The sequence below is a fragment of the Petaurus breviceps genome, unplaced genomic scaffold (assembly GCF_028583685.1).
Source record: "Petaurus breviceps papuanus isolate PSGF00001 unplaced genomic scaffold, PetGlider_PUasm1.0 90317, whole genome shotgun sequence".
Lineage (NCBI taxonomy): Eukaryota > Metazoa > Chordata > Mammalia > Diprotodontia > Petauridae > Petaurus > Petaurus breviceps.
Genome location: NW_027187217.1, coordinates 576,133 through 601,124, shown reverse-complemented (window position 1 = coordinate 601,124; position 24,992 = coordinate 576,133). Strand labels below are relative to the sequence as shown.

At 44.7% G+C, this 24,992-nt stretch overlaps 3 protein-coding genes across 3 annotated transcripts in view; 1 reads left to right on the top strand and 2 right to left on the bottom strand.

Moving 5' to 3' along the window:
- The window catches only part of RNH1 (ribonuclease/angiogenin inhibitor 1), a 140,246-nt gene that overhangs the window by 67,155 nt on the left and 48,099 nt on the right, over positions 1-24,992 (bottom strand). The gene's annotated exons all lie outside the window — the stretch shown is intronic.
- Positions 1-24,992, bottom strand: part of ANO9 (anoctamin 9) — a 165,435-nt gene that overhangs the window by 136,426 nt on the left and 4,017 nt on the right. The gene's annotated exons all lie outside the window — the stretch shown is intronic.
- LRRC56 (leucine rich repeat containing 56) overlaps positions 957-24,992 on the top strand; it is a 66,974-nt gene continuing 42,938 nt past the window's right edge. Inside the window, exons 1-2 of the mRNA XM_069107961.1 lie at positions 957-1,042; positions 3,215-3,349. The gene's annotated coding sequence lies outside the window, so the exon portion shown is untranslated. The remainder of the gene's footprint in view (positions 1,043-3,214; positions 3,350-24,992) is intronic.

Genomic DNA, 24,992 nt, shown 5'->3' with positions numbered 1-24,992 from the left:
GGTTGATGTGGGGGGGTGGGGGGGGCTGTCCCCGGGACCAGAGGCGCTGAGCCGGGTGGGTGGCGGGGGGGGCAGTTTCAGGGCTTCTGGTCTATAGGAACCAGCTTTCCTAAGTTAGGGCTCCTGGCCTGGGCAGGCGTGAGGATTACTGGTTATGGGGGGCCCTCAGCACTACTGAGTCGGAGGAGGGGCTCGGCTCAGAGCTCCAAGGTAGGGAATGAGGAATCAGGGCTTTTCTGTGTCTCGGGTGGGAATGAGGGACTCGGGACTGTTTCAGGTAAGTGGGCTCGGGGTTCCCAAGTCTCAGATGGGAAGCCAGTGGGCTCAGAGGTTCTGGTCTCAGGGACAGCACCTTTAAGTCTGGGAGAACGCTCCGACTTAGCCTAGGGAGGGGCTTTTGGGCTCATGGTTTCATGGAAGGTTCACAGCACTACTGAATGGGAGGAATCTTAGGGGTCCTGGCTTCATGGGGCAGGGCCTCAGAGCTCCCATGCCACAGATGGGGAGCTCGGCGCTCCTGGTCTGGGGGAGCCCTCCTCACTCATAATTTTGGGGTGACTCAGGGCCCTTGGGGTGGGGTCCCCTCGGAGGGCCCGAATCCTCAGAGTTTGATAGTTCAGTACGGGAGGTGTGGATTTGAGGGGTCTGGCTCGAGGTCTGGGATGTCTCTGGAGCCCCACCTTTTTCCGGCTTTGGGTCCTGGGACCCTGACCGTCTGCCTCTGCCTCTCTGTCTGGGTCCCCACGGGACAAGGAAGTAAGTCTCTTAGGCCTCGTTCCTCTCTCCTGACTAGGCGGTTCTCTGTAGGGTAACCTAGGCGGGGCGGAGCGGAGCGGCGGCATAGCAACGGTTGCTAGGGAGGGACCGGGCGGACTTGCTCCAGCCGGAGCCAGGACTCATGAATATTCAATTAGGCAAATAGCCCGGCCCACCCGTCTCCATGGGGACAGGTCCCACGCGCTGAGGCCCGAGGGGCCGAAGCAGGGCCAGGTCTAGGAGGTGGGGGAAGCGTCGGGCAGTGAGGCGAGCTGAGGCGCTTGAGGTAAGGCCGGAGCACACCTTCCCACACCTGCCCCTTGGGGATGACCTCCAAAGAGACAGACTCCTCCAGAGAGAGACACTCAGCCTAGAGAGAGACGCCGCAGCTTTCCGACAAGGACGCGGTCAGCTCCCACCTGCTTCTGCTCGGAGCCCTCCTGGGCTGGGGAGTCACCTCGGTGGGCAGCTCTCACAGTTCAGTCGCTTGTCCTGCCCTCTGGAACTTAAATCAGCCTCTGGGCACATTTCCCTCTCCCCTCTGCTCTTCTTCCCAGGTCAGCCTTTCAAGTCCACTTCCACAACTTTCCTGTCCCTTCCAAGGCCTTCCTTTCTCCTGGGAAAACGTGCCCAGTGTCTCCAGCCCCCTGTAGCTTGGACTCCAGGCCCTTCTCCATCCTGGCTGCCCCTCTCAGGGTGCTTACCAGTGCCCACAAATGTTCCCCTTTGTAACCCATGGAGCACAGGACAAAACCAAGATTGAAAGCCTGGGAGGGTGGAAGGATGGTAATGCCTTTGAAAGAAAAAGGAGAGGGCATAGAGGTGGGTGTGGGGAAGATGGGGAGATCAGCTTTGGACCTGTTGAACTTCAAATGTCTCTAGGACATCCAGTTTGAGAGGTCCAATATATGGTTAGAGAGTTGGGACCAGATCAGGAGGGAGATCAGGACTGGCTACATAGATTGTCTTAATAGTTACACCTGTGGGAGCTGAGGAGGTCATCTAGGGAGTGTATGGAGAGAAGAGGCCAGAAAGGGGCCAGGACCGAGCCTGGGAGACACCCATGGTAGTGGCTGTGGACTGGAGGATGGACCCGCAGAGGAACAGTCAGACAGCTCAGAGGAGTATCACAAAAACCCAGAAAAATGGGGATCCAGAAGGAAAATCAGTGCCCACCACAGAAAAAACTGATGTTTGTTGAATGAGGTGATCCACAGCATCAAAATGTTCCAGGGAAGTCAAGAAGGGGGAGGATTGCAGGGCCCAGACATTTGGTTAAGAAGTCATTAAGAGCCCATTGATGACTTTGGAGAGTTTCAGGCAAAGCCCGAGGTTGGAAGCTGACCTGCAGATATTTAATATGAGGGAAAGGAAAGGAAATGGAGGCACCGGTTGCAAATGGCCTTCTCAAAGAGTTCAGCCACAGAAGGGAGAAGAGCTATGGGTGATGGCTAGTTAACTCCAGTGAGGTTGTCTTGAGGATGTTTGTGGGCAGCAGGGAAAGAGCCAGGGAACAGCAGGAGAGACTGAAGACTAGTGATGGAGGCAATGTGCTGGAGAAGGTGGAAAGGAATGAGGTCACATCTATATAGGGGCCTTGCCTTGGAAAGACATGTGACATGGGGAAAGGAGAGAGAGTGGGGGGGATGACAGAGGAACACAAAGTGAACAGAAAGGAAGATGTAGCTCATGCCCAAAAGCTTCTTTGCTCGGCAAAGTCAAAGCCTTCAGATAAGAGGGAAGGGGGGCGGCACAGAAGAAAAGGGAAGGTTTGGAATGGCCTCTGTGGAGAGAACATGGGAAGATTAAAAGGATTGCTTTGCTGCAGTGAGGGCCCAGATGAAATTAGATATTATGAGATCAGCCCAGTTTGGACTTCCTCTGGCTCCTCTCAACATGAGTGCAACAGTGAAGGAGGCAGATGCTGAGAGTCTTTCAAGGCTGAGATATGGAAGGCATGACCACACAAGGGACAGAGAGGAGAGGATAGTGTAGAACTGAATTGATATAGGGAACGAAGGGGAGTGAAGCCAGGGCAGGGTGAGGAGAGAAGAGAACTGGAGAACGGAGGGTTCTGGTGAGGACAAAGCATAGTTTTAGAAGCAGGAAGTCATGGGGAGAAATGGAATGATTGGTAATTATGATCTATTAAAGGAACTTTGGATCTTTGAACAGAGAAATGGAAAAAGTGTGCTGGGCGCTGGTCAGACAAAGACACAAGGGAGTTTATTCTCTCAGCAGGAAAGTTGGCCAGTGTGCTTGTGAACGTGCCTGTCTGTGGCTGAGATGGGCCGAAGGAAAGGAGGTCACGGGAAATTAGAGCATTTGAGCCAACATCAGTGTGTGTGCTTAAGTCCCCTAGTAGGAGGGCAGGAGGTAGGGAGGAGGTCCAGGCTGGGAGCCTGAATTCAGTGAGGAGGGAAGAAGAGGGTCTGAGGGTCCATTGTAATGGCCTCAGGATCGGGATTAGGTGACGATATATTTGGATGAATGAACCCCAACAGAAGAGAGGTGGCTGGTGATGGTGGTAGAGGAAGAGCCGAGAAGAGGCCATTGGGAGCAAGGAGGGTTCCGCCTCTCCCACCATGACCAAGTAAGTGGCTATGAGTCAAAGTGAAGCCGGTGCTGGAGGGGGTGGCCAGGGAGGCTGGGATCCCATGGGAATGAGACATCTTAGAGACCGAGGAGGAAGCAGAAGGGCTTGGGGATCGCCGCTATTCTGCTGGCTTTACAGGGCATTTGAAGAGTGCAGATTTTCATTGCTCTCATTTCTTAGGGAATCGAAGTGTCTTCTGAAGTTGGAATGTCCTCCTTTATGAATTCTTTGTTCCTGTGCTTTGGCTATTGCTCCATTGGGGCCTGCATAGCATTCATCATAGAGACAATACACATTAGGGAGTTTTTTAATAGACATTATTTGCTCCAGATATTTTTCCCAGTCTGCTTCTTTTCGAGACATTGATTTGTATGGTAGAAAATCCTGTTAGCTTTTAGAGAAGCAAAATCATAAATTTTCTCCCCAATGCTAATGCTTGTAAATCACTTCACACAGTGCCTGACATCCAGCAGGCACTTAATAAATGCTTTCTTCTTCTTGCTTCCCTTCCCTTCAGTTGAATAACAAGATCGTTGTTTATCTTTCTTGCAGTTTTTAAAAACAGCACATCTTTGTGTCACTGAGCCAGTTGGAATTGCTTGAGGTGGTCAGGCCCTGCTGGTGGCAGACAGCCCCTGCGCCCATTCTTTGGGGTCATGGAGCTGTAGCCTGGCTCCCTGATCAGTGTTACTGCCTGATCCTCATCATCATTCATCGGATGTGGAGCTTTTGTTCATGGTCCTCTCGGCGCTGCCATTCACTGCTCTCTTGCCGTTTTCCCCAGTGGCAGACGGTTTTCTAATTCTTGCTTTCCAGGACGTGCACAGGTCACGTTCAGTGGAATGAAGCTGGAGGTCAGATCTGCCTTGAGCTGCTCAGGCCCTCTTTTTGTTACAGGCAGCCCCCGTGTTTGCCACCTCGGGCTCATCCTTGACTCAGTCTCCTCATGCCCCCCTCCTCTCCATCCCCTCACACACTGCTCATCATCTGCTGCCTGGAAGGTTATTGGAACCACCTCCTAATTGTTCTCACTGCCTCTTCCCTGTCCAGCCACCCCCATAGCTGCCTAAGTCTCAAGTACAGGCACTGTGTCATCCCCCTTCTCCCAGGGGCTTCATAGGAACTCTTAGGACCTAATGTAAACTCTGCCATCAAAGCTTTTCCATCGTGGCCCCTTCCTCTCTCTTTAGCCTGCACATCACTATCCTTCACTCTGGTCTAGCCAGCCTGGTCTGTGTACTGACAGTGGCTCACATTCCAGCTTCATCTCCTGCCTCTGCACCTTTGCCCTGGCTGTCCCCCATGCCTGGGATGCTTGCCCTCCTCACCTCAGCCTCAGTTCAAAGGCCCCTTAGAGGCTTTTCCAAGCTCCTCCAGATGCTATCAAGACCTTCTCCACTGTTTCTTTGTATCTACTTCATCTGTATCTCATGTATCTCTGTATCTGTGTACATAAACATTAGCACACAAACTACCTGAGGGCAAAAATTAGTTTTGATTCTTCTTAGCAAGGGCCTAGAACACAGTAGGCACTTAATACGGTAAATGCAAATTTCTTGATTGATGGAAAGGTGTCATGTATAGTGGACATAGTGGTATCCAGAAAAACTAGATTGGAATACTGCCTTAGACACCTCCTAGCTGTGTGACCCTGGGCAAGTCACTTACCCGCAATTGCCTCCCCCCCCACCCTTCCCCCAATTTAAAATATATATAGGTCTTGGGCAGAATGTTGGAAACTAAAAGTGAATTAATTAATCAATTTATTGTTTTTTTGAAAAGAAAAATTAAAGGAAAGAGACTATGTTAAAAATGTTTCAGGAAAGTGGGAGATAGAATCTCTTATAGCTCTTTTAGACCATTGAGTGCAGAGGGAGGGGAGTAATGTGAAAATTTTAAAAGGAAGAAATTCTCATTTATTGTTTATTTTAGACTTTTCTTCTTCCATTCATGGTCCTTATATTCATTTATTCCTGTATTCCTCATGGAATTAAATGGGTACTGTGTTTTTGTGCTTCACCCCTAGAAATACCAAGTCCAGAAGGTGATAGAGAGAAATATTGCCCATAGTAAGAATTTTCCTGTTTCTCTGGTTTTGAGGGACCTTCCTCTTCCCAGATGCCTTTTCCTCACTTGTCATGAAATCTCTCTGGATCTATGTCCTCCCATGATTCTGTAAATTTTTTTTTGCCTTTATTTTTGGAGGGCAATTAGGGTTAAGTGACTTGCCCAAGGTCACACGGCCAGTTTGTGTGTGTGTGTGTGTGTGTGAAGTGTCTGAAGCTGAATTAGAACTCAGGTCCTCCTGATTCCAGGGCTGGTGCTCTATTCACTGTGCCACCTACCCACCCCAATGATTCTGTAATTTAGTCCCACAGAAACAAAGGTTCACCTGTGGACAAGAGTCTGTGGTGATTCGGGCCTGTTCTGCCATGTAAACTCAGGCTTCACCCTTGTCTCCTCATGTGCTCTTCAAAAGAAACCTATTAATGGTCCCTCTGTTATTATTTTGCAGTAGGAGTTGCTAACCACACAGGTGTCTTTTTTTTTTTTTTTACTCAGGATAATTTATTTCAATACCCCTGCCTTCCTTGGTTGCTTTTTGTGTTTACCCTTCTTGCATTTCTGTTGGCTAGGGTGTTTGAAAAGCAAACAATCTGCATTAGTCTGATTTTCTTTGTGGTAATGCTTCAAATGCCTCTTTTTAATTGAATGCCCATTTTCTCATTAATGATTAGGCTCAAGTTTGGGGAGAGGGGCAGTTCACCTTGGGTTGCAGCTTAAGTTCCTTTACTCTTTGGAACATATTATTCCATTCCCTTCTGCGGTCTCTGGTAGGTGCAGAATAATCCTGTGTTATACTTTCCTTTATATTTGATGATCTTCCATTAAACTTTAGTGGCTTCTTATCCCCTCCAGGATGACATATAAATTCCTATTTGTCTTTTTAAAACCCTCTTTCCCCATTTCCAGTTTCCTTGTACCTTGCTCTCTCCACCTGCACTTGTGATGCAGCGATGCTGGCCTCCTGGCTGTTCCATGAACGAGATCCTCCATCTCCTGATTCAGAGCATTTTCTCTGACTCTTGGCTTCCCTGGCTTCCTCTAAGCCCCAAGTAGTTTCTCCTTGTACAAGAAGCTTCCTCGGTCCTCCTCATTCTTAGAGCCTTCCCTTTGAGACCACCCCTGTTTGTAAGTGGGCACAAGTAAGGGCAGTGGCCATCCGGCTTCTTTCTTTCCACTGGACAAGGTGGTGGTGGTGATGGGGGAGGGCAGTGTTGAATTCTGTTGCAAGCATGCTTCCTGCTTTCTGTGGTGTGAGATTGTGGTGCGGATAGAGAGAGGTTTGTTTAGAGGCCCTTGGGCTGGCTTTGTGCAGCCTGAAATCCAGGAGTCGGTGGGGAAGGCAGAAGGAGCTTGTGCAGGAGTGCAGCTCCTTGGTTTATTTAGGACCATTAGGTTCTTGTTGTCTTAGCTTAAGAGATGGCAGAAATTACTTTATCTCTTGGGAATGATTTCCATGAATTTGGGGGAAATGACTGTTCCTTCCTCATGTTGGTCATGTAACAGAAAGACAAGCTTTAAATGCTAAACAGAGCATTTTGGCAGGATAGTTGTGTCCTCGTCTGTCAGGACTCCATGATGAAGTGAATGTGATGGTGGCTAAAGCTACAGCATTGATAGAGAGAGAGACAGACAGACAGACAGAGACAGAGAGACAGAGAAAGAGACAGAGAGAAAGACAGAGAGAGACAGAGACAGTGAGAGACAGATACAGAGACAGAGACAAAGAGAGAGACAGAGACAAAGAGAGAGACAGACAGAGACAAAGAGAGAGACAGACAGAGACAGAAAGACAGAGACAGAGACAGTGAGAGACAGATACAGACAGAGACAGAGACAAAGAGAGAGACAGAGAGAGAGACAAAGAGAGAGACAGACAGAGACAAAGAGAGAAAAACAGAGAGGAAGACAAAGAAAGAGAGAGAGAGGGGAGAGGAGAGAGAGGGTGGAGAGAGAAAGACAGAGAGACAGAGAGAGAGAGAGAGACAGAGAGAGAGAGAGACAGAGAGAGAGAGAGAGAGAGAGAGAGAGACAGAGAGAGAGAGAGACAGAGAGAGAGAGAGAGAGAGAGAGAGAGAGAGAGAGAGAGAGAGAGAGAGAGAGAGAGAGAGAGAGAGAGAGAGAGAGAGAGAGAGAGAGAGAGAGAGAGAGAGAGAGAGAGAGAGAGAGAGAGAGAGAGAGAGAGACAGAGAGAGAGAGAGACAGAGAGAGAGAGAGAGAGAGAGAGAGAGAGAGACAGAGAGACAGAGACAGAGACAGAGAGAGAGACAGAGAGACAGAGAGAGAGAGAGAGAGAGAGACAGAGAGAGAGGAGACAGAGACAGAGAGAGAGCTTTATCCCCAAGTCACTAGCACCCACCATACACTCAGACACAGGAGTGGATAGAAGTGGGGAGGGTGGAAGATCTCTTGAACAGTCTAACTGGGAACAGCCGGAAGCCACAGCAAGCTCAGGGAGCCCTTGCCGTGGTGAACCCCCAGCCCTCTGGAATAAGAGATCCGGGCTCACCACAACCATAGGCAAGTCACAGAGCCTCATCAAGCCTTGAACTAGGTGGTTTCAAAGGTTCCTTCTGGCTGCAAGTCTGTGACTCAGAGTTCCTAATGACCTCTTAAATGCCAAATCCCATGGCCTTTCTTTTCTCCATCTTCTTTCTCCCTAACCTCTCTGCTGCCTCGGACTCTTTCCTTCTGGATACTCTTTCCTCTCTAGATTTTCAGGATACCCTCTCCCTCCCACCTCCCATCCCCCCCGTACTCCCTCTCTGCCCCCTCTGTCCCTGTCACCTTTGCCGGATCCTCCTCCAGATCATGCCCTCTAACCACAGAGGCGTCCCTCAGGGCTCTGTCCTGGGCCCTGGTCTCTTCTGCCTCTATACTACTTCACATGGTGATTGCATCAGTTCCCATGAATTTAATGAACATCTGTCTCTATGCTGATGATTCTCAAATCTCCCTATCCTGTTCTATCCTCTTTGCTGACCTCCAATCCCGTATCTCCAATTGCATTTCAGATCTCTTGAACTGGGTGTCCAGTAGAAAATTTAAACTTAAATATGTCCAAAACTTATCTTTCCTTCTATACCTTCCCCGCCCCCTGCAACACACACACTCACTTTCCCTCTTACTGTCAACGGCAGTACCCTCCCCCCAGTCCCAAAGGCTCAAAACCTAGGACCCATCCTGGATTCCTTACTTTCTTTTACCCTCCATATCCAATATGGTGTCAAGACGGGTTGATTTCACCTCCACAACATGTCTTGTCAATTTCATTTCTTCAGGTTCTCTAGTCGATTTCACCTCTGAACCATCTCTGGTCAATTTCACCTCTCTAGCTCTCTGGTGGATTTCATCTCTGGACCATCTCTGGTTGATTTCACCTTTGCAGCATCTCTCCAATACACTGTTCTTCCCTCTGATCCTGCCCTCACCCTGGTGCAGGTCCTTCTCTCCTCACACCTGCACTATTGCAATAACCTGCTGGAGGGTCTGCTGCCTCAGTCTCTCCTCACTCCAGTCCGCCCTCCACTCAGTCACCAAAGTGATTTTCCTAAAGCTCAGGTATGACCATGTCGCCCTCTCCCTCCCCTCCCCTCCTCCTATTCAATCACCTCTAGGATCAAATATAAAATCCTTTGGCATCCAAAGCCCTTCATAACCTAGCCTTCCCACTCCAAAATTTCTCCTCTTCTTACGCTTTACCCTCTCCTCTCATCACTCCTTGAACAGTGACACCAGCCTCCTTGCTATTCCTCAGAGAACATTCCATCTCCCAACTCTGCTATTCCCCTTGCCTGGAATGTCCTCCCTCCTCGTGTTTACCTTCTGGTTTCTGTGGCAGAGGGAATTTTCTCCTCTGAGTTTCCTATATTAGTGATACCCCAAGTTGAATTTTTATCTCTGTATTATCTACTAAGTAATGGCTCATTGTTCCTGATGTATCTTTTTTTTTAATCAGTTTGTTATGTGTCTTGAATATCAGACTTCTATTACAGATACACTCTGCTTTTAAGACTTTTCCCAAACCATTCCATATGCATTGATTTGGTTCATGTGGGAGCTTTTCTTTCCTTTAAAAAAAAATACAGGACCTGTAATTTTTTTGGAATAGAGAAAACCTAGTGAGGAAATTCCTTCAACCCATGCAGATCACTAAATGTTTTGCAATTTTATAGTATTACAGTGTTTTCTACAAACTAAATTTTTTTAATCTTTCATGGTCATGCTTAGGTCATGTATTCACTCAGAACTTATTGTGCTATATGGTGTAAACTGTTCAACTAAACCTCATTTCTGTCAAACTACTTTCCAGTTTTCAAATAATTTTTGTTGAATAGGGAATTTTTATCCCAGTAATCAGTGTCCTAGCATTTCTCAAATACCAGTTCACTAAGTTTGGTTTACAAGATCACTACTTATGTTGAGATTCTCTTAATTTAACCTAAGATATTCGTTTTTGACTGCCTCCAGTTTGTAATTCATAATAAGCCTATAGCCTACTAATTTTTATCTTTTTCAGATGAGTTTTTGCTTCATCATATGTCTCAATTTTTCACTAGGGGCATTAGGTTTTTAAAAATGTATTTAGTATTTTATTTTTGCACAGTTACATGTAAAAACAATTTTAATTAATATATTTTTTATTTTTTAATTAATTTGTTTGTTTCCTTTTAGTTTGCAGGATTCAATTCCACAATTCCTTGAGTTTCACATTTTGTCCCCCTCCCTCCGCTTCCCCCCATGGCGGCACACAGTCAAGTATAGGATCTGTAAATACTTTCACATTATACATTAGTCAGGTTATAAAGATGAATTGTATCAGATGGAATGAAGAATGGGAAAGAGGAAACAAAACCAAACAAGAAAAGGGAAAAAGATCAGGTATTTTGCTTCCACCTGGATATAAACTCACTTCTTTCTCTGGATGCACATATTTCTCTCCATCATGAGTCTTTTGGGATTGACTTATATCACTGCATTGCTGAGAGGAGTCCAGTCTATCAAAGTTGGTCATCACACATACTTTGTGTCTGTAGTTGTGTACAAATTTCTCCTGGTTCTACTCTTCTCACTCAGCATCAGTTTGTATAAGCCTCTCCAGGTAAATATGAAGTCCATCTGCTCCTCGTTTCTTATAGCACGAAGTATTCCATAACATGCATATACCACAACTTGTTCAGCCATTCCCCAATTGATGGGCACCCCCTTAATTTCCAATTCTTTGCTACCACAAAAAGAGCTGCTATAAACATTTTTGTACATATGGGTCTTTCTCTCATTTCTATGATCTCTTTGGGATATAACCCTAGGAGTGGTATTGCTGGATCAAAGGGTATGAAAGTATTTATAGTCCTTTGGGCATAATTCCAGATTGCTCTCCAGAAAGGCTGGATCAGTTCACAACTCCACCAGCAATGCATTAGTGTTCCAATTTGCCCACATCTTCTCCAGCATTTATCGTTTTCCTGTTTTGTCATCTTAGCCAATCTGACTGGGGAGATGTGGTACCTCAGAGTTGTTTTGATTTGCATTTCTCTAATCAATAGTGAATTAAAGCATTTCTTCATGTGCTTATAGATATCTTTAATTTCTTTCTCTGAAAACTGCCTCTTCATATCCTTTGACCATTTATCAATTGGGGAATGACTTATATTCATATAAATTTGACTCAATTCTCTGTATATTTTAGAAATGAGTCCTTTGTCAGAGACATAGGTTGTAAAGATTCTTTCCCAATTTCCCACCTCCCTCTTAATCTTGGTTACATTGGCTTTGTTTGTACAGAAGCTTTTCAATTTCATGTAGTCAAAATTATCCATTTTACATTTTATAATGTTCTCTAATTCTTGTTTAGTCATAAAGTCTTTCCTTCTCCACAAGTCTGATAGGTAAACTATTCCTTGTTTTAGGGGATTACTTACAGTATCAACCTTTATACCTAGATCATGCACCCATTTAGACTTGATTTTGGTATATGGTGTTAGATAATGGTCTATGCCCAGTTTCTGCCATACTCTATTCCAGTTTTCCCAGCAGTTTTTGTCAAATAGTAAGTTCTTATCCCAAAAACCAGGGTCTGGGGGTTTATCAAACAATAGATTACTATAGTCGTTGACTTCTGAATCTCGTGTGCCTAGTCTATTCCATTGATCCACTCCTCTGTTCCTCAGCCAGTACCAAGTAGTTTTGATGACTGCTGCTTTATAATACAGATTGAAATCTGGTATAGCTAGTCCACCATCCCTAGCATTTCTTTTCATTTATTCCCTTGATATTCTGGACCATTTATTCTAACAAATGAATTTTCTTACTATTTTTTCTAGCTCTATAAAGTAGTTTTTTGGTAAATTAATTGGTATGGCACTAAATATATAATTTAATTTAGGTAAAATTGTCATTTTTATTATATTAGCTCGACCCAGCCACGAGCAATTGATATTTTTCCAATTAGTTAGATCTGACTTTATTTGTGTGAAATATTTTTCACATTTCACAATTGTGTGAAAAATTTGTGTGAACTTTATTTGTAGTTGTGGTCATACAGGTCCTGGGTTTGTTTTGGCAGGTAGATGCCCAAGTATTTTATAATGTCTACAGTGACTTTAAATGGGTTTTCTCTTTCTATCTCTTGCCGTTGAATTTCATTGGAAATATATAGGAATGCCGAGGATTTATGTGGGTTTATGTAAAAACAATTTTTAACATTTGTTTTTAAAATTTTGAGCTCCAGATCTCTCACTTACTTCCTCTCCACTCCCCTGAGTGAGAAGGCAAGCAATTTGATATAGGTTATACATGTGTAGACATGAAAAACATTTCCACATTAGTCATGTTGTAAAAGAAAACATAGACCAAAAAAAAAACCCTCAAGAAAAATGAAGAAAGTAAAAAAGCATGCTTCAATCTGTATTTAGACACCTCAGTTCTTTCTCTGAGGATGCACAGTATTTTTCATACAGAGTTTTCTTGCATCATTGTACTGCTGAGAAGAGCTAAGTCATTCACAATTGATCATCTTACAATATTGCTGTTACATTGCACAGTATATTTCACTTTACATCAGCTTGTGTAAATCTTTTCAGGTTTTCCTGAGAGCATCCTGCTCATCATTTCTTATAGCACAATAGTATTCCATCATAATTACATACCAAAATTTGTTTATTCTCCAGTTGATGGGCATTCCCTCAATTTCCAATTCTTTGCCGCCAGAAAAGAGTTGCCAGAAATATTTTTGTACATATAGGCACTTTTTCTTTCTGTTTTTTATCTCTTTTGAATACAGACCTAGTAGTGGTGTTACTAGGTCAAAGGATATGCATGGTTTTGTAGCCCTTTGGGCATAGTTCCAAATTGCTCGACAGAATGGTTGAATCAGTTCACAACTCCACCAACAGTGCATTAAGTGCTCATTTTCCCCACATCCTCTCTAACATTTGTCATTTGCCTTTTCTCTCTTATTAGCCAGTCTAATAGGTTTGAGGTAGCACCTCAAAATTGTTTTAATTTGCATTTTGTCAATCAGTAGTGAGAGTATTTTTCCCTATGGCTATAGATGGCTTTGATTACTTCATCTGGAAACTGATCATATCTTTTGATAATGTATTAATTGGAAATGGCTCTTATTTTTATAAATTTGACTCAGTTCTTTATATGTTTGAGAAATGAGACCTTTATCAGAGAAAATTGCTTCAAAATTTTTTCACAATGACTTTTGCTAACTGTATTTCCCTCCATCCTATTCCCCTTCTCCCTCCTCAAAAGTGTTTTGTTTCTGAATACCTCTGGTCCTCTGCCCAGATTGCTCCAGCCTGCCATGAGTCCGGCCTGCTAGACTTGTTAGGAATCAGCATCACTGCCCCCCCCCTTCCCAAGGTTGGTTGGAGGTGGGAGGTCCTTGAAGAGTCTAATCACCTGTCTACCCCAGTGGACCTGGCACTCTGCCTGGACTCTTTCCTCCCACTGCATCATACTTTACCCCTTCCGGTGCTTCTGACCCCCATCCAACTGCCTCCTCCCGGCCCTGCCCCCTCCCGGCCCTCTCACTCTGCTTTCCAGAATTTTCCTTTCCCACTCCTTCCATCTTGTGGCTCCCTCTCCATGAGCTACCCTCCTGCACGCCTCCTCCAGCTCCCTCCCCACTTTCAGGGTCTCCCGTGTCTCCTCTCAGAGGAGTCTCAGGACGTTTATCTGATTTCCCCCATGTGGATAAATCTGTATTTATCCATCAAGATTTGGAAAGCTCTTCTCTGCCCATCTCAAGGACCTCCACCTTTCCTTATCGAGTTCAGAGATGGGCTCTCAACCCTTTCACCCCAGCCTCTGCACTTATACCCAGCGGGGCAGCGGGAGGGGCTCCAATACCCTTGTTGACTGTCCCTTGGCTGCCCAAGTCTCACTGCTGCATCCAAACCGTATCTGCACATCCCAAGCCTTTGCTCCTGTGTTCATGAACTTGGAGCTTCTTTATCCTGTCGTGTGATCTTCCCGCCTTTCCCTCTTCCCAGTGACATCTCATACTGTCCTGGCTTCCTCACCAGATCATCAACTCTGCCCAAGCCACACCTTCCCTTTCCTCTTGGCCCCTTGGTGAAGCACTTCTAATTTCTTCTATAGTGTGATCTTTAATATGAAGGTCACGCATCATTTAGAATATATTGTAGGATATATGATTCTGCTTCAACAATTCTTGTTCCCTTTTAAACCACTCAAGAAAACCCTGCTGGGTTCCACACTTTCTTGGCAATCCACAGGGCCCTCTGTCTCTCCAGGTACTGAGTCATTTTCCTTTGTCGGGCAGCATTTATTCCTGGATGTCTCGGCTCATTTGGTTCATCTGAAGGCAGTTTTCCCTTCTGGTTTTCTTGCTCCTGAGACATCTGGGCACCTGATGTCTTTCCCTTTGATTGGACAAGTGGACCTTGAAGTTGCCTCGCCTCCCTCCCACAGTGGGACATCCAGTCAGTCAGTTGGTGAAAATTCATTTTTCACTGACCTCAGTGTCTACCCTAAGTGACTTCTGGGAGATCCAACCTTCAGCCTTTTGTTTTTCCCCAGCACAGGGAAGAGGGGGTGGGGAAGAGCTGAGTCATGTCTAAGTCCTGCAGGAGTGTGGTGGACCAGGGAGGAGAGGACTCTAAGTGAGCCTTCAGGGCAGTAGCTACTTCAATGGGGCTCTTAGTGTCTTAGATGTGGAGACAGCTGAAATGGCTTCAGATCTTGTGTGTGAGTCTTAGTTTGGAGAAGGCTGGAAGGTGCAAGTGTCTGGTCTTCCTTCTTGTAGATTCTGTGACTCAGAAGCCTCTACTGGGCAATTAAAGGCCTTCCCAGCCTCCTCTCAATCTTCCTTTACAACTTTAATGCAAATTACTCACCTTCCCTTAAGCTCGAGACCCAGCAGCAGCTGGACCCACAATACTGTGTGCGCCCCACCTCACCCTTCTTGTCTTGTTACCTTAGAGCCCCTTGTTTCCTTCACAATCTAGTTCTACTTTCTACATGAAGTACTTCCTCATCCCTTCAGATGCAAGAGCCCACCCTCCCAAAATTACCCTGTATTTATTCTGTGTGTGTTTGTCGGTAGTGAATGTGTTCTAGCTTTCTCTCCTGAGTCTGGGCCTAGTCACATCTCCCTTCAAGGTTCTGAGGTGCCCTGAGGGATTTGGGGCATCTCTCTCTAATTTCCTAGCTTAGGTCCCCACCAACTGTGTACCCTCTTCCTGTTGGGGCCAAAGATCAGCGTTCTGGGTCCATTTAACCAATTTAATCAATTGGTTTTGACAAAGGAGTATTACTTAGGAGATAAGGCAATACCAAAGCACAAACTTTTCCTCCAGTCTGCGGAGGGAGTAGATTCCAGATGAATTCAGTGGGTCCGACTAAATTCATGCCCAGAGGTGGCATCCATTCTGAATGAGTCCTTCTCTCATCTTCTACTGGGGTAGGTCCCAATGGCCACTCCTTCCTCCTTGGTGCATTGATGGTGCTCTGGGGGCAAAACTGGACTCAAATGCTGGAGTGCCTAGGAGCCTTTCTGACTGTTTGAAAATGGCAGGGGAAGCAGGAAGCTTCACTTCTTTCACCCAAGACTAAGTTGTATTTCCCAGGGCGTGGTCTTCAAGGGGAGAGGGCTCCATGATCTCTCCCCTCACTGGTGCGCCAGCCACCAGTGCAGCTGAAGAGACTAATCTGAGACCGACTGAGCCATTCTGGAGGCAGCCCATCCTGGCAACGCTCCCAACTCAGTGGTTAGCAAAAGTCAAAGCTTTACCGCCATCTCTGCAAAGCACTTCCATTGCATGTCGGCATCAGCTTCGTCACAACTCCCTCTGGAATTAGAGTCCTCATTCTGGCTGCCTGGGGTAGAGATTCAGTGCCTGCCTGCTCCTTAACCCCAGCTCACATGGTCCTTGCTGCCCCAGTACTTGATACCCTGGAAAGGCTTAAGGATTTGTTGACTGATTGTGGGAGAGTGCATCTCAGTCAATGAGGACCCAGATCCTTTTGGAAGAGATTTGCCTGTTTGGTTTCGTGGTCCACAGTTGTGGTTCACTCCCTGAAGCCATCTAGAAAAGGGAGCAGAAACTCCCAGGAACAGACTGGCTTCATCAAGAGTCACCTCAAATCCTGTAGTGACAGGGTCAGCTCACCTGAAGACCAGGGGATAGTGCAGACAGGATTTGCCTGGATCTTAGCAGGCATTTGACAAGGTCTCCTACTTTAGTCTGGTAAAAAGATGGAAAGAATGTAAGCTTATGCAGCACAATGAGGTGAATTCAGAACTTATTGGCTGGACCCAGGGAGGAGTCATTCATTCTTCAGCATCTGGCAAATGGCTGCAGAGAGAAGTCCTGTGTGAATATGCTCCAGGGATAAGGCACTGTTAGATATTAGATGGAGTTAGGCTTGATGCCAAAGGGCATCTTCAGGCACTTGCAAGTTGTATGCACTCAGAAGCAAAGCAAAACCCTTAACTTTGTCAGAGTCCCAGATTTTTCATCCCAAAAATGAAGGTATTAATATTTGGACTCACAATATCACAGGACGATGGTAGGAAAGTGCTTTGTAAATATAACACCCCTGCCCACAGAGTTGGCTGATACTCTGAAGAACAGCCCTATGACCCATGCCCTGTATGTATAAAGGGGCATGACTGTTTATTGGCTGAGAGACCAGTGGGTCCAAGCACAGGGAGCCAGGACTTCAGATTGCTGGAAGACGCTTTGAAGAAGGAGGCAGAGAGGCAGGTGAGAGAAGCTTTGGAATGCCAGATAGGAGACTGCCCCCCAGCTACAGATTGGGGAGCCACCATGGGGTCCCTTGATTTCCAGTGTCTGAAAACCACTAAGAGCTGTTTCACTTCAGGGAAATTGTTTTCTCTCCATGGGACCTAAAATCTTTTCTCCCCTCAGCCAAGAACCTCATTTGCTCTTGTGGTCCATTCTGATTGTTGTGACTTCTCTGACTTCTGTTAGTGCTTGCTTTTATAAGAAATTGCCTAGATGTTTGTGACATTCTTTTGTACAACCAGCATTTGCTGATAGTCAGCAAGCATTTATCAAGCACCTACTATGCACCAGTCAGTAAACCTTTATTAAACACCTACCACATGTGAGGCACAGTGCTACACACTGGGAGATAGAGAAAGGTAAGACATTTCCTTTTCTCAAGGAGCTCACAGTACGGTGCATGAGACAAATGCAAACAACAATGTACAAATAAGATGGAGGCAAGACAAATGGGAGAGAGTCCACAGAGGAAAAACACCAGAACTAAGGAAGACCAGGAACGGGGAATTTGGCTAAGCCTTGAAGAAAGCCAGGGAAGCAGAGCTGAAGAGGAAGAAACTCCAGGTATGAGCAATGCCCTGAGCTGGGGGCATCATCTACAAGAAATGGGAGGGAGAAGAATGTGACTGGATCATAGAGTACACGGAGGGAGGAAGATGTGAGAAGGTCAGAAAGTCAGAAGGTTAGGAGGGGCTTCTGAAGTCAAGGGGCATTTTGTTTTGATCGTGGAGGTAATTGATTGGCATGGTCAGACCTGAGCTTTAGGGAGATGGCTTTGGTAACTGAGTGGGGGACGGACTACAGCGGGAAGAGGCAAGGCAGGCAGACACCCCAGCAGGTTCCTATCATAGTCCGGGGGTGAGGAGATGAGGGGCTGTGCCATGACAGGGGCAGGGGCAGAGGGGAGAGAAGGGGGCAGGTTAGGGAGATGCTGCAGAGGTGGAAACAGGACTGGATATGGGGGTGTCTGTGAAAAAGTGAGAAGTTGAGGGCTGTACAGTCCAGGTTGTGACCAGGGTGACTGATAAGTTAGCTTGACAATAAGGAAATTCGGAAGGTGATAGAGACAGGTTAGTGTTAGAAGTGGATTTGGAGGTGCAGATTTTAGGGTTAAGGTCAGATGGCACAGTGGATGGAGCACTGAGCCTGAAGTTAGGAATACTGAATTCAAATCTGATCTCAGACACTTCCCGACTGTGTGACCCTGGACAAGTCACTTCACCCAGTTTGCCTCAGTTTTCTCATCTGTGAATGGAAGAAGGAAATGGCAAACCACTCCAGTGTAAATCTTATTATGTTATTCTAGTAAATGTCTTTCCCCCCAATCTAATTGTGTCCTCTGGCTGACTATTAAAAGGAAAACACATCGATAGGGGTTCATGAGCTATAATTTTGAGGAGTACAGACTCATGGAATTTAGAGCATCAGTCTTCCAGGAGACTCAGCCTTTGACCGTGAGTTGAAGGATAGCCCAAAGGGCGGTGCCACATTGGCATAATTGTATTTGATCATTAAAAAAAATTACTGTCCATTATGAATGCTTTCTAAGTTTTTCCTTGTTAATTTACTTTTCCTTCTCTTTTAAAGAATCAGATTAGCTAATAGTTTGTTGTACTGGTCTTTTAAAATAACCTTTCATTTTATGATCATCTTGTCTTTTTCTTTTCAATTTATTAACTTTTCTTTGTTCTTCAGTATTTCTTTGTGCTTGTTTGATAATTATTAATTTGCTGCTTTCCTGGGTATATTTTTTTTAATCAGATGCTCAACTTCTTGGACTTCTCTTTACTGATGTAAGTGTTTGGAGGATTAGGTTTCCCTTAAGGCTGACTACAGCAGCTGCATATCACAAAATTTGATTTGTTTCACTGGTTTAATTGTCTTTAATATTATTTATTGTTTCCATGTTTGGTTCTTTGACTGTAGGGTCATTTGTTCATGTTTTCTTTATTATTATAATTTATTTCAGTGTGCACAATAAGGATGTGTTTGATATTTCTGTTTCTGTATTTATTCATGAGTTCTTTAAGTCCTTACACATGATCAATTTTTGTAAAAATGCTGTACAATACTGAGCAATAGATGTTCTCCTTACAATAACTAATTTTTCTAATACTCTATCCATATTATCCATTTTTTTCTCCTCCTTCTGTTAGACTTGTCTTTGTCTAAAAGAAGCACATTGAAGTCCCCACCCTAACCCTAATTCTCTCACTCTCTAGGTCTTCCTGGGTAGCACCTGGGGATCTTACAGAGTGACTCCCTTAGATGTGACTTCCAATTTTAAGGAATTCTGTGGCTCCACATCCAATTAAAACCTTAGTCCTCCCATTTCCCTAGAGAAAGATACCTTTCTCTAGTTACCACTCTTCTGTATGTGCCTTCTTCCTCTGTTAGTGTGAAAAGTGCAGACTTGTTTATGACACATGAGAAATGGTGCTGGAGAATGGGCATGAGGGACAGCTCAGTGGAATCCATGACTGGCCCATCACCTAGTGAAAGTGACTGAGTGGGGGCGGCCAGGTAGCACAGCGAGTAAGAGCACCGGCTCCAGTGTTGGGACGACCTGGAGATCGAATCCTGGGCTCAGACGCTTAGCACCCACCCAGAAACACCTGGCCGTGTAACCTTGAGCAAGTTACTTAACCCCAATTGCTTAGGGGCGGCCAGGTGGCTCAGCGAGTAAGAGCACCGGCTCCAGTGTTGGGACGACCTGGAGATCGAGTCCCGGGCTCAGACACTCAGCACCACACCCAGAAATAACTGGCCGTGTAACCTTGAGCAAGTTACTTAACCCTGATTGCTTAAAAAAAAAAATAGAAAGTGACTGAGTGGCAAACTTGTGCTCCTGGGTGGGGGGGGTAATAAAAAGAGCCCAGGGCATTGGGTGGATTTGTAAGAGGACATGGACAAGATGCCCACAGGAGGCATCCTTGCTCAAGAGGGACCCAACCAGAGAATAAGAGCCCTATCCAGAAGCACAATTACATATATGTGTGTGTATATGTATGTATGTATGTGTGTATAACTGTGGTGACTGGGGAAGCCTGAAAGCATCATACATTATCCAGAAGCCAGGCAAGCATGCTGTTGTAGAACTGGTGTACAATGCTGATGAACTTCTCCAGGTCACCAATTTTGACAATTTTCCATAAGCCCTCATGACTGACAGTATTAGAGGCTTTGGTCAGATCTACAAACATTGTGTGCAGACCTCTGTTCTGCTCCTGGCATTTCTTCTGGAGTTGTTGTGCAGTAATACCATATTGACCATTCATTCTCCTCAGCCCTTTCTGAAGACACACAGGCTTTCAAGTAGATAACCATCTTCCAGGTGAAGGATCAGCCTAGTGAGGAGGACTCTGGCAAGTATCTTGTCAGTAATGACTGAGAGAGACCTCTCTGGGATTGTTACAAGACAATCTGTTTCCTTTTCTTTTATAGAAATGGACAATGGAGGCATTCTTGAACTCCTGGGGGACAGCTTCCTTTTGCCATGTAACCCAGAAAATTTGTCAGTTTTTGCGTGAGCAGTGGAACCCCTGATTTGTAAACATCAGTTAGAATAGAATCAGCACCAGGCACTTTACCACACAAGAGTAGTGTAATGACATACAAAACCTCTTCTTGAGTTGAAAAATCGACTTCAACCTGAGGTAACACAGTCAATGGTTTAGGTATTGGTTGGTGATGGTCTGTTGAGAACACTGTGGAAGTATCCAGCCCATTCTAGGAACATGTCTTTATCACTAATCAAAATGACTCCATCATCACTGAGTAGTACAGATGCCCCATAGGTCTTTGCCCCTAAATAGCCTCCATTGTAGCATAGAAGTACCTTGGATTGTTACTATCAGCATAAAACCGAATTTCATCTGCCTTCTTGTTGAATCAAGAATCTTGCATCCCTCTAAGCTTCACTTGTACATTACTATTTTTAAAGTTTATTTTTAGTTTGCAACATTAATTTCCACAAGATTTTGAGTTACAAATTTCCTCCCTGTCTTTCCCTTACCCACCACCCCAAAACAGCGGTCCCACTATATACCCCTTCCCCCAATCTGCTCTTTCCTATGTCCTCCCCCTTGCCCCCTCCGACTTTCCAGTAGGGCAAGATAGATCTCCATATCCCATTGCTTGTATATCTTATTTCCCAGTTGCATGTAAAAATAGTAGTAATAATAATAATTTTTAAACATTTGATTTTAAAACTTTGAATTCCAGATTCATTCCCTTTCTCCCTTGTCACCCACCCTTACTGGAAAGATAAGCAATTCAATATAGGTTGTACATGTGTAGCTATGCAAAACACTTCCATAGTGGATATACTGTGAAAGACTGGCTATATTTCCCTCCCTCCTATCTCGCCCCTTGTTCTGTTCTCTACTTTGATCCTGTCCCTTTTCAAAAGTGTGTGCTTCCAACTTCCTTTCCCCCCAGCCTGCCCTCCCTTCCATCTTCCCCCCTCTCATCCACTTCCCCCCTGCTCTCCTGTAGGGTGAGATACCCTATTTACTGTGTATGTCATTCCTTCCCTAAGCCAAATTCAATGAGAGTAAGGTTGACTCACTCCCTTTTGCCTTCCTGTTCTTCTCCTCCATTGTAACAGTTTTCCCTTGCTTCTTCTATATGGGATAATTTACCCTATTCTGTCTCTCCCCATCTCCTCTCATTATATTCCTCTCTCACCTCTTAATTTCACCTTTTAAGTATCATCCCTTCCTATTCAATTGATCCTGTGCCCTCTATGTATACCTGTACACATATATGTATTCATATGTATATATACCCTCCTATATAGACATATATATGTATACATATATATATATATACCCACATTTATATTCCCTTCAACTATCCTCATACTGAGAAAAGTTTCATAAGTTACAATTATCATTTTTCTATGTAGAAATGTAAATAGTTCAACTTTGATAAGTTCCTTATGATTTCTTTTCCCTGTTTGCCTTCTCATGCTTTCCTTGCTTCTTGTATTTGAATGTCAGATTTTCTATTCAACTCTGGTTTTTTCTTCAAGAATGCTTGAAAGTCCTCTATTTCATTGAATATCCATATTTTCCCCTGAAAGATGATACTCAGTTTTGCTGGGTAGGTAATTCTTGTTTTTAATCCTAGCTCTTTTGATCTCCAGAATATCATATTCCAAGCCCTTTGATCCCTTAATGTAGAAGCTACCAGATCTTGTATTATCCTGATTGTGTTTTCACAATATTTGAATTGTTCCTTCTTGGCTGCTTGTAATTCTCTCCTTGATCTGGGAACTCTGGAACCTGGCTGTCATATTCCTAGGAGTTTTCTTTTGGGGATCTTTTTCAAGAGGTGATCAGTGAATTCTTTCAATTTCTATTTTGCTCTCTGGTTCTAAAATATCAGGGCAGTTTTCCTTGAGAATTTCTTGAAGGATGACTTCTAGGTTCTTTTTTTGATCATGGCTTTCTGGTAGTCCAATAATTTTTAAATTATCTCTTCTGGATCTATTTTCCAGGTCAGTGGTTTTTCCAATGAGATATTTCACATTGCCTTCTATTTTTTTTCATTTGTTTGGATCTGTTTAATAATATCTTGATTGCTCATAAGTCACTAGCTTCCATTTGCTCCAATCTAATTCTGAAGGAATGATTCTCTTCAGTAAGCTTTTGAGATTCTTTTTCCATCTGGCAAATTTGGCTTTTTAAGGCATTTTTCTCCTCATTTGGCTTTTTGGGTCTCTTTTGCCATTTGAGTTAATCTATTTTTTAAGGTGTTATTTTATTCAGTCAGGTTGTTGACTCTCTTTTCATGATTTTCTTGCATGGTTCTCATTTCTCTTTCCAATTTTTCCTCCACTTCTATTATTTGAGTTTCAAAATCCTTCTTGAGCCCCTCCATGGCCTGTAACCAATTCATATTTTTCTTGGAAGCTTTTGGTGCAGGAGTTCTGACTTCCTTGTCTTTCTCCTATTCCATGCTTTGATCCTATTTTTTTAAGCAATTGGGGTTAAGTAACTTGCTCAAGATTACATGGCTAGTTATTTCTGGGTGTGGTGCTGAGTGTCTGAGCCCAGATTTGATCCCCAGGTCATCCTGACACTGGGGCCAGTGCTCTTACTCTCTGCGCTACCTGGCCACCCCGATCCTTCTTGTACCCCCCCCAAAAAGGAATCTAAAGTCAAATTGCTATGCTTGCTTTGCTTCCTTTGCTCGCTCATGTTGCCATAACTTTTTTACTTGATTACTTTTTCTTTTTACATTTTAATTACAATTACATGACTTTTGAGCTTTTTGCCACAATAGAACTCTGCTTCCAGGGAAGAGAGCTTTGTCCCAAATCACTGGGGTTTTCACAGCTTCCGGTGCTATTAGTTGGGTGCCCTCTCTGTACCCCCCCACAAGCTCTGGCTTTCTGGTCACACACCCCAGGACCTCCACCCAAGACAGCAATCTAGATCCAGGCAGGTCAAGGCAAGAGAGATTACCCCCCTGAATGGTCACCTGGTCCCCCTATGATCCACAGGCCAGGAGCTCTGAAGCACTCATGTAAAGGCAGCTGCATGGCAGTGGTGCCTCTGCCGCTTCTTGCTCTGGGGGCTGAGGCCAGACTGCACTCTGTCCCCCTTCCCCTCCCCCCAGTTTCAACAGAGATCTTCACTGACCTTTTACTTTGTCATTGACACTTAAGGGGTTGATATTTCTGGAAACTGCCACAGCTGCTGGTGATCCACTCTCCCAAAGTCTGTCAGCTGCAGCTACTGGTTGGGGGCTGCCCTGGGGCTAAAACCATGGGCTCATGCAGGGCTGGGCTCTGCTCCTAGCATGCTGATGAACCTTCCTATCCACCTGCCAGGCCTGCCTTTAGTGGGAGGTTTGTTTCTGTCACTTTGTGGGTTCTGTAGCTCTAAAATTTGTTTAGAGTCATATTTTGTAGGTATTTCAGGTGGTTACAGGGGGAGCGCACAGAATTTTCCTGCTTCTATGCCCCTGTACTTTACTATTGATGGAATTATATGCTGCCTTTTAGAGATGATGAACTCTCCTACTGGTAAACCCTATGGAGTTGTCATTTTTTTTTTTTTTTGCTTAAGAGTTTCTGAATTTCCCCCATAATTTTCATCAAATCAATCTTGATGTTTGCAAGTGTTCTGCTCCAGGTAAGCAAATGCTACGATGGACACCATGTCTTTGAAACCTGCCTACTGCTTTTCAGATCCATCGCTACTAATTGTGTGTCTGCTTAGCTTTCCCTTCAAGTTAGCAATGAACTGTTCACTCAGGGAAGGATTGTAATCTGTTGACATTAATTCTCTGGTAGCTGTCTTGCCTTGGGGTCACAGCTTTTGTTGAATGTGAATATTTAGCCTGGAGAGGATCAGTATGTGATCAGTCCAGCACTCTGTATTGCCTTCATCACTCTCACATCCAGTCTGTCTCTTCTCCTTACAGTAACATAGCATATTAAATGCCAGTATTTACTGTGAGTGTGCATCCACAATGTTTTATTGTGTTTAGGTAAACAGAAAACAGTGCTTGCTGTCACGCTCTTTAGCATGATGTTTTCAGCCATGTTGTCAGATACCTTCAATGAGGCCAAAAACAGCATCAAAGTCAGTTACCACACTAATGGTAAATTATCTAACTTGAAAAGGCTACAAGCCAAGACTAAAATGGAGGGAGAATTGGTGCATGACTTTTTGTTCACAGATGATTGCACATTCAATGCAACCTCTGAAACTGAGATGCAACAAAATGTGGATTAATTCTCTGCTGCTTGTGCTCATTTTGGCCTAACAATTAACAGCAAGAAAACATCTTCACTAGCCAGTACCACACCATCCATACATGAAAACATCAGTTTCAGCAAATGCAAAATTTTGAATAATGTGGATAAGTTCTCTTACCTTGGCAGTATGCTTTCCTGGGATGTACACTTTGATGATGAGATCGATGCGTGCATTGTCAGAGCTAGCTCAAAGTGTGGGAGAGAAGAGGTATTAGATCGACCACCAGACTGAAGGTCTACAGAGCCACTGTGCTGACCTCATTGGTGACCCCATTGGCGCTGTCCAGCAGCGCCAGGCCAGGAAACTGAATGGCTTCCATTTGAATTGTCTTAGGAAGGTTCTGAAGATCACCTGGCAGGATGAGGGACCAGACACTGAGAGCTGAACTGCCAGGCATTCAAATTGTACCACAGAGAGCACAACTCTGATGGAGTGGCCACATTGTTGGATTGCCAATCATACATTTGCCTAAAAAACTATTTCATGGAGAAATCACAGAAAGAAGACACTCACATT